A 10272-nucleotide genomic window follows, 5' to 3' on the forward strand; every position below is an offset into this window, starting at 1 on the left:
GAAATGAAATGATTTCACGATCTATCAATTAAGCAGGACAGGATTGAAGGAGCACAGCTGACACCAGACCACTGGGGAAGTCTACTTTTTTACATAAAACCATCTGGACACAAACCAATACCCTAAGTATGCCTGTCCTCTTAGCGTTATTGAACTTCAGAACCGTAGGGGACCTTAGGGACCATCTAGTCCAACCCCCTCATTTTTCAGATGAGAAAACCATGGGCTGGAAATATTAAGGGGCTCACCGAACCTCAGGGAGCTATTTAGAGCATGATCAGGGTACAGACTCACATCACCTGAGTCTCTGTCTCCATCCGGGCCCTTTTCATCAAATTAGATGAGGAAATTAAGCGACTGTTTTTTTTTTTTTCCTTCAAAAATACAGCACCACAAAAAATCTTTTTGGGCTAATGGGTATATTCATTATCTTTATTGAAGTGACGTTTCACAGCTGCATGCATATGTTAGATTTTATCAACTTGTACATTTACAATAGCATTACATAGCATTAATTGCTATATTATCCATCAAAAAATTTAAAAAATCTTTAGCTGTTATTAATTTATTAAAAAAGAAAACTAGGGCTCTGCTGGGCCAATGGGCTGGCTTTTTTGAAACTGTAAAGGCTCTACTTTACTACCCCATCCTCGGCCATAATTATCACTTACAGCTACTATACTGAACAGTGTAACAGTTAGCTGTATCTCCAGTTTCATCTACCTAAGAACTTGAGGAGAGATCATGAGAATCACTTCAAATTCTGGGTGAGTCCAACCACTCAGCTGGGTACTTACTATGCCTCTTTTATCTTCTTAATGTCAAACACACAGATGCACAGGCATGTAAGCTATGCAATGCTCCCCATGTTTGTCTTCCTGACTAAGGTAGAAGCCAAGTACACGTGAGTTTTAGAATCCTAGTTTTGCAAGAGAGTGAATAATCTTGCGATACGTTTTTTCTTACTGGAGGATTAATGCAGCAGTAAGTCAACACATCGAAAATGCCCTGCCAACAGCAGGTGGAGTGGGACCTGCGGCAACATCGTTGCGTACTCAGCCCGAAAGAGAGCAGATGTTGCATTAGTCTGAACTGGGCTTGGCTGGAACTCCACAATTGTTAGCTGACTGACCTGGGGAAGCTTCTTCTGTCTCTCTGAGTGTTCATTTCTTTATTTATATGATGGGGATAATACCCCCTTATCTACTGGGTGAAAAGGAAGTAAATGTCTGGCTCCTATAAGTTCTGAGCAAAGTTGGTCCTCCTCACCCATTGCCTACTGAACACCATGCACATGACCTTGACCTAAGAATCCGGGCAGAGTCTGGGAAAAAGATGTCCTAAAATATTAAAGCTATTTGGCCATTTCCCCCCCACAAACAGAGAGCTATTTTAAAATACAAAAGGATTATTTTAAAAATAATTTTCACAACTCGAGCTTATTTATTAAACCTAGAAAAGAAGGTAAAAAACAATCACTGTCAATACGACCATCCAAACACAACAACCATAATGATTTGGTTCTAGTCTTCTTGTCACATGCACATATTCTCAATGATGACAAGGTGACCTCTTTTAATGTATGACTTCTCCTGAGGCAGAGTCTTCCTGTCTCACTTTTCCACCACGTTTCCATGTTTCCCCATTTATACAGACCCTGGAAAGTCGAAGTAGTATAAACACATGAAAAGTTGCTGCAAGAACAACATTCCGCTGTGACATTGATCCCAAACTTCATCCTCTGGATGGAAAGTCACTGGGTGCTTCTCTTGGGTGTCAGGGGTAAAATGAGGAGCACCAATCCATGCTAAAGAAACTTAGGAATATCTGTGTGAAAACAAGAGGCAGACAGTTCTGTGACTCTTTCTCCACCATGACAGGTAACTGAATGGTTCACATCATGGGGGCAGAACCTTGATGTCCCGGACAGCAAGGACAGGGAGGGGCCTCACCAGGAAGGGTGTCTCTCACATCTGTGATTCCAGCATTGAGGCCGAGGATGAAATCACTGCTGACTCACTGGCAAGCACCAAGTTGCCGGCTGAGCTATCATTTCCTATAACTCACTCAACTCATCTGACACTGCAGAAAGCAATCTCTCCTCATACCCTACCCCCACCCATCTCATCCTCTAAAAATAAAGCCCCACCACTAATTGCTTCCTGTCCCTGCATAAAGCTTTATTTTAAAAAATTACTTTCAGATTTGCCATACAAATTATAAATGGAAGTGTTTAATGTAAAATATATATCAAAGTAAGACTAAGTCGGGAAGGGAAGGATCTAGAAATACCTGAGAGAAACCAGGGAGATTTATTTGCATATAAACCTCTCAGACGATCTGGCTTTTACCTTATTTAAGGAAATATCTCAGAATTCCAGGGCTCAGTAAAATCGTGAGACTAGTTACGCTGAAGGACAACGAGTCAAGAGGTAGGACAAAATGTTGAAAGAGAATATATACCTTGGGGTTTGAAAAGTCTGGTTCAGACTTGTTTGTGCCATTTACTTCCTGGCTCTGGGAACTCGTTTAGGTGGACTTAACCTCTTAAAGCCTCAGTTTCCTTAAGTGTATATTAGGAAAATTACCATTACTACCTCCTAGGCCCTTCTGAGGATTAAGTGAGACAACCTATATAAAACACGTAACATAGAACCTGGCCCATAGTAAATGCCTAGTAAATTTTAGTGGGTATTATTATAACTATTATTATTACATCTTACTGGGCAACAATGACCCCAGAAGGGGAAAGAAATGTTCACTCTTTTATCATGTACAACTATTCACAAAAGCATTTATGAATATCACCATAACCCTGATAAGGGTGTTCTTAGAGGATTAAGATACAGTTTCACAGACATAGATGCTTCCGAGGAGGAGGAAACCCCCTTCCTCATGGGTAAGGTAGGGTAAAGAACACGCCTAGATCAGATTCTTCCTTTCAGCCAGAGAACAGGGTAACTGAGTGAGTCTATTTTGTCATTTTTTGGGGTATTAAATATAGGCATCTCCCACATATATCTGATGTTAAAGCCTAAATATAATGAGGGAATTTCTTAAAAGCAGTTCAGAACTGCCAAGATAGCAAGCATTTGAATGGCAGAATCCTTGCGAGAAGGGAGGGTGCCAGGAAATGAGCTCCACATTTAGCACTTGATTTCATATTATGGGATTTGCTGATTCTTTTTTTTTTTTTCTTTCAAGGATTTATTTACTTATTTATTTGAGAGAGAGAGAGAAAGAGTGGGGGGAGGGCCAGAGAGAGAGAATCTTCAAGCAGACTCCCCGCTGAACATGGAACCTGATGCAGGGCTTTGTCTCAAGACTCTGAGATCATGACCTGAGCCAAAACCAAGAGCTGGACACTTAACCAACTAAACCACCCAGATGCCCCAGGACTTGCTAATTCTTAATCTACCTAAAGATGAGAGTGTAGCTATAAAGAAGAGCCAGATTTTTAACAGTATCAAGTTTAGGACCCACCATAAAGCTGTCCCAATAAGTATCTGCAGGCTTTCTTTTGGACTCTGACGATCAATACTCTAAGGAGAGGAGACACACATGAGGTAGACCAAACTGTATAAAACTCCAACTCGGTCTCCAAAAAATGAAGTCCAGGATCGAATAGATGTAATCTCCTCCCGCTCTACCTCCTTGAATAAAAGATAAGGTGAGCCCTCTCTAGAGAAAAATAGTATTATCTGGAGACTACAGTTTTTTTTTTTTCAAAGATTTTATTTATTTATTTGACAGAGAGAGACAGCCAGCAGTGAGAGAGGGAACACAAGCAGAGGGAGTGGGAGAGGCAGAAGCAGGCTCCCAGCGGAGGAGCCTGATGTGGGGCTCGATCCCATAACACCGGGATCACGCCCTGAGCCGAAGGCAGACGCTTAACGACTGCGCTACCCAGGCGCCCCCTGGAGACTACAGTTTTTTATACAAAATGCTTAACAGCAATTACTAGACATTCCAAGAACTAAGACCAAAAGAGAAAGGAAGACAACAGAAATAGGCCCACAGGTAACCCAGATATTAGAGTCATGAGACATCAATTTAAAAAATTATTGTTTATTTTGTCCAAGAAAAAGATGACAAAATGGAGAATTTCACCAGAGAACTGGACTCTATTAATACAGAATTAAATGGAAATTTTACCACAACAAAAAAGCACAATCATTAAAGTGTCATAATAGATGTGTTTAGCAATGTATTCCTTTTAGCTGAAGACCAGACTAGTGAACTAGAAGATGGGCTAATAGAAAATATCAACAGAAACATGAAGAGCAAAGATGTTGGGAAAAACAGACAAGAAAGTAAGAGACACACAGGATCTTATGAAAACATCTAACATCGGAGTGCTGGTGAGTGAAGAGAGAGATATGTGGACAGAAGCAACATTTGATGAAATAATGGCGGCATTTTTTTTCAAAACTGGCCCCAAACCATAAATCTCACATTCAAGAAACTAGAACTTCTACATACAAAGAAAAACATACTTAAACACATCATAGTCAAGATGCTGAACACAAAGACAAAAAAAATGTTAAAAGCTAAGGGATATTTTACCTTCAAAGAAGTGAGAATAATATTGACAGCTGACTTATCAATAGAAATGATGGAATCCAATGGACCATAGAATGACATTTTTAAAGTGCTGAAAGAAAGTAAATTCTCAGGCGAGAGTTCTATTACCAGTGAAAATATTCTTCAGAAATGAAGGCAAAATAAAGACATTTTAGACAGACAAAAGCCAAGAGATTTGTTGTTAGCAAATCCAGACTAAAAGAAATACTGAAAGGGAGTTCTTTAAGCAGGATAATGTATAGGGCTGGTTGATAAAAGTTCTTTTTATAGTTACAGAATAGTGGCCAAATTTGAAATTAATGAATCCCAGATAAATAAATTGGTATTGAGTCTTTGTCTCCTTGAAAATTATATTAGTGCAAAGGAATGGAGAAATCAGAAATGGAATAGGCCTACTTTATCCCCAGCCCAAAGAACGCAGAAAGATACCATGCTGATTTTGAAGCTCTGGCTCTTCTGGGGATGCCACTTCTTGAAGAGGAGCTGTTCAGACTCTCCTACTGCATATACCCCAGGATCTGAAAGTGGAGTTGGTTCCTCCTACTTTCCCAGTTACTCCTCCAGATCTTGGAACTTCATGCTCTTCAAAATAAACCTTTCTATTTGAGGTCCTGTTTCTCCTCCTCCTTTTCAGCTGATAGCGTCCTAGTCACTTACTCTAAGAAAGACTTTTCAAAGACTTCAGTAGCCCTGGTCTATGGTTCCACTCTGGCACTTGTCATCAGCTTTAGCTTCTTCACCTCAAAACGCATAAAGTCAAGCACTGCATGCTTTGCTCTCAATCTCTTGTCCTTCTAGCTTGCTTGTCTGACCACTTTCACCGTGATTGCTCCTTCTTCTCATCAGGGCCATCAGTCTCCTAACGGATCTCATTTCTTCTAATTCATTAGCATTCCTCGATCTTGACATATCACTTTATTCATCTTAGATGCAACAGTCAATAGTCAATCATTTCAATAATACTTTAGCCTATATTCTAGACTCCTTCATCCTTTGTATCCTTATCAGACTTTCTTGAAAAGTTCTTACCTCGGATGAACTCAACCCTTCACCTGCTGCACCTGTCCCAGAGCAGCTGAGGACCAGTAAAGACAACCATACTCTGGGACAATTTGGTAGTAACATCACAGGATTCTTGGTCACTGACTACAAGTTGCACTATAATCTGTGGGGACACCATGTTTCTCTACCAGGTTTGCCCACACCCCAAATGAATAAGTTTAAACTTTTGCTATTCTCCTCAAAGCCCTCATCTGATCCTTCTCCTCACACCACTACATTCTTCCCTACTGTCCCATAGCTACTTCACACAGAAAGCAAAATCCATGAGTTAGGAACTTCCTCAATTCCCCTCTCCCCAGCCCAGTACCAGTCAGACCCATTGTCTGCATCCTCATCTAGTGTTTCTTCTTTCCGTCCTATTTTAAGAGAATTTTCCACCCCCCCCCCAAGTCCTCTCCGTGTGCTTTAAACCCAACCCTTTCTGTCTTTCCTGGAATAGAAAAAGCATGGATTATGTTTTTCTCTCTCCGGTATAGTCTCTAACTTTTTATTGATTAAATATTATCCATAAGCACTTAATTTGTCTAAGCTTCTCTCATCTCAAAAAAAAAAAAAAAAAAGAAGTAGAAGAAGAAGAAGAAATAAAAAGCTTCTGTGACCCCAGATCCTTCTCTAGCCACCACCTTCCTCTTTCCTTCCATTCACAGACACTTAAAGTTCTGTATTCTCACTGTTGTCATTTCCTCACCTCCCACTCATTCTTCCACTTCCTCTGTTCTAGCTCCTCTCTCAAAAACACCTTTCAGTGAACGCATGATGACCTCCGGGTTGCTAAATGCAATGGATGCTTCCAGCCATGTCTCATATAATTTCCCAGTAGCTTTAGACACAGTTGACTGTCCACAGCTTTTTAAGACACCACCATTCCCTGCCTTCCATTATACCACATTCTTTTGACCTCTTACTATTCTTTCTGCCCCTTGTTTATCTTTCAATCATGTCTAAATGCAATAAGCATTATCTCTTCAGAATATAAATCTTATCATATAATCTCATAATCCTCCAGTAACTTTCTAGTACTCTTTGGAGAAAGCCCTAATATTTGTAATGGGGCCATTAAGACTTTCCATGTTCTGAGTCCTGTCTCCATCTCCAGTCCTTTTTGAGCCTATCTCCTTCTTTACTTGTGCTTCTACCACCCTGGCCCTGTGTCTGGCCACAGACTGTGTCATTCCACCTACTTCCATCAAGTCTTTGTTCCTACTTTCACTCTGGATGTCCCTTCTTGTTTCCCATCCCTGGCCTAGTTAAGTCTTCCTAATTTTATTTTAGAGCCTGGGGAAGATTCTTTTCAGTGCCTTGGGACAACTATACTTGAGACAACTGTGAATGAACAGCAAAAGAAGGAAGAAACAAAACTAATCCTGTGCCCTGAATCACCACAAGTCCCGCTGAATCTCTCAGGGCAAGATTAGCCTTTCAGACTCCTGTCTAATCTAGATTTATTTAATACTGTTAACTAAGCAAACAACAACTATAACAAAGGGTAGCAGACCCAGAGAACCCTAGGTTCTACTCCCAAATAGCATTCTTTTAGTTGAGTATGCTGTGAACTAAAGGAAAGAATGGGGGTGGAACCAGAGCTGTACTATAAGGGGCACCATTCATTCTACAGTCTATGAAATTCCAGGGGGGCACTGTTGGAACCTGCCAAGACTCAGAAGGTTGTAATTGAAGGTCAGTTACAAAAGGTTCATGTTTATATAGCATTGACATGTCTGGATTCTAGGCAGTATGTTCTATGTAGGGCTGCAGATTTTAATAAGTGCTCAACATCAGTATTTAATCAGAATGATATGACAACCAGGCCAACAACACAGCCTTTTAAATATAAGAAAATGAGAGGGAGAGATGATGAACCATTACTAGCTCTAGAAGACCCGTAAGCAGAGTTGAGGTGGATATTCTGGGCACTTCTGAGAAGCTACCATAGGTAGTTCCCTGCATCAAGCTCGCCAAGTGACTCCTGACCAATAGGATCTCCTGGAAGAGCACCAACTCTCCTGTTTAAGGAATCTCTAGTGGTACCCCACCCATACCTGCACAATCCTCTCCTTCACACAGGTTTGGGGACCAGGTGCCATGTATGAACAAATACATCCTCTCTTACTCTGGGCCAGGAAGAGGTGGCTGCAAGGTCATTGGATCTGAGACCCTTCTGCCCTCTGGGAACTTGAGTGCCCAGATGAGAAGAAGAGGCTTCGAGCATTGTCATGTTACTGACACTTTATAATCAACCACCTCAAACGCTGCCCCATGGGTTGTTGAGGAAATGATGAGTCAGCTCTCTGACTCACCCTCTACACAGCTGAGTTCCTGCTGACACATCAGAATCCGGAAGGATGTGCATCTTCAAGGAGCAGAGAAGAACCCTTGTGGGGAACTGGGGACTTGGAATAAAGAACATATCAGGGATTCTTCTCCCACTGACACTGGTAGTAGGAGAGGAATGAGACCAGGAACCTTGAGATTTGGGGCTACAGACTTGTGTGATCCCCGACAAGTCTCTGGCTTGAGTTTCTTCATGCAATAAAAGTGGGGTGGGGGAGACTAGAAATGTAGGACCACCTCTTTCTCTAAGAGTCCATGATCTTCTGAGGGTTGGAGGAGAGAGGACTGCTTCTCCTACCTACTCAGAGAAACATCCTAGTGTAATCCCCATTGCTCCCCAGGTTCTTTCCCCTCAACATGTGAGCATCTCAAGTGACTCCCATCTCACACACACACAGTATTTCCCCTGATCCTGAGGTGGCCTGTGTTCTCCCTATCTCTCACCTCCTCCACCAAGTTTCTCTGAAGAGAGGTCTGAGCACATTGTCTCCATTTTCTCACTTTTTATTATTTTTTTACCCACTTCAGTCTGACTTCAACTCTTGCCCATCAACCACCAAATTGCCAAACCCAATGCAACCCTCATTCTAAATCTTCCTTCATCTCCCCAAGGTATTTGATCATGTTGGTCTCTCCTCAGCTCTTGAATGTCACCTCTGGCTTTCATAGTAATCTCCTTACCTGTCTAGCTACTCCTTTTCAGCAAACTTCTCCAACTTGTCCCAACACACTCACTCTTAGATGTGATTCTTCATGGTTCCACTTGGCTCTTTGGCGATTCACCCACACTACACCCACATTTTTCACTACCACCACTTAATTTATAAATGCCAAATCCACATGTCCAGCAAAGACCACATGTCTTAGCTGCAGAGCCAGCTGTCCAAGTCTCTGTCAGATATTTTGATCTCAGTAAAATATAAGCACTTTAAATTCAGAAGGTGCAAACCTGAACTTCATATACTTTGCCCTGGCTCGTCCTCCTGCTAAATTCCCTACAAAGCACAGGTTCTGGGCTCAATGTGCCTGGATGCAAATTCATGCTCTATCACTTACCAACCATGTGACCTTGGATATATTACTTAATCTCTCAGAGTCTCAAGTTTTCTCACCAAAATGAGGACAATTACAGCACTTACATCATTACAATGATTCAGTGAAATAATCTATGCAACCCATATCGCCAAACCCTGTACACCTGGTAAGGATCCAACAGTCACAACTATTATTGTTGTTGTCATTACTGATATTTTTAATATCCTACTCAGTCATTTAATCCTTAAACCTGAGAGTCATACTAGATTTCTCCCTCTCTATCATCTTCTCCAATCTGTTAGCACACCCTATTGATTTTTCCCTTCATTGCTCTAGAACACACTAACTGGTTTTTGCTCTTCTAGACTTAAGTCCATTCTCCAAAAGCCACTAGAATGATCTTTCCAAAGAAAAGTATCGTGTTACTTTCTTGTCTAAAAACAATTTAATGGTTCCTAAAGGCCTGATGATAAACTCCAAATTCATTTTCAAGATTTACAAGGTTCTCCGCAATCTGATTCTTGCCACCTTCTGTTTCATCTACCAATACTTCCCCACCTTGATCCCAAAGCAGTATCTCCTGCGAACACTATTCTCTCTCAACTGCTCTTCTTGGAAATTATCTACTGACCAACTCAAAATGTCCCTGGTCTTTGCCTCTTTCCTATTCCTCCCCTCAACCCCAAATTCCTCTCCTCTGCCCACACTGTTCTCCTAAGGATGGCCAATCATACTGTACTACCACATAAATACTGCTATTACAGAACTTATCGTATCATCGTAATTACTTGTTTTCACATTTTCTCTATTAAACTGGGAGGCTTGAAAGAGAAAGAAGATCTTAGTCATCCTGTATCCCAGCATCAGGCACAGGGACTGGCACCTGGGAGGTCTTAAGCCAGTATTTAATAAATACAGGAAGAGGGAGATATACAGAAGAGTCTGTACATGCGATGGGACTCAGCTATGGCACAGGTAGCCACATAAACATGTCTCTACCATTGCCCCAAAGACCTACAGTCTTGAGTCTACAATTGTTCTCCTATGACATTGGCACGCAATCCTCATTATCCCCCAGTCCATGAGTTTTCAGGTGCTGCAGAACCAAGAGGTTCTTTACAAATGGCAACAGATGCCTCTTTTCACACTTACCCATCATTAACAAATTGCTCTTTGATCCGGGAATGATGGGTAACACGGGCCAAAGGAATAAGTGATTTCTGTCACTCCCCACTGGAATTCCTGTTCATTTTGCAGCTC

The sequence above is a fragment of the Ursus maritimus genome, unplaced genomic scaffold (genome assembly GCF_017311325.1).
Source record: "Ursus maritimus isolate PB19 unplaced genomic scaffold, ASM1731132v1 scaffold_35, whole genome shotgun sequence".
Lineage (NCBI taxonomy): Eukaryota > Metazoa > Chordata > Mammalia > Carnivora > Ursidae > Ursus > Ursus maritimus.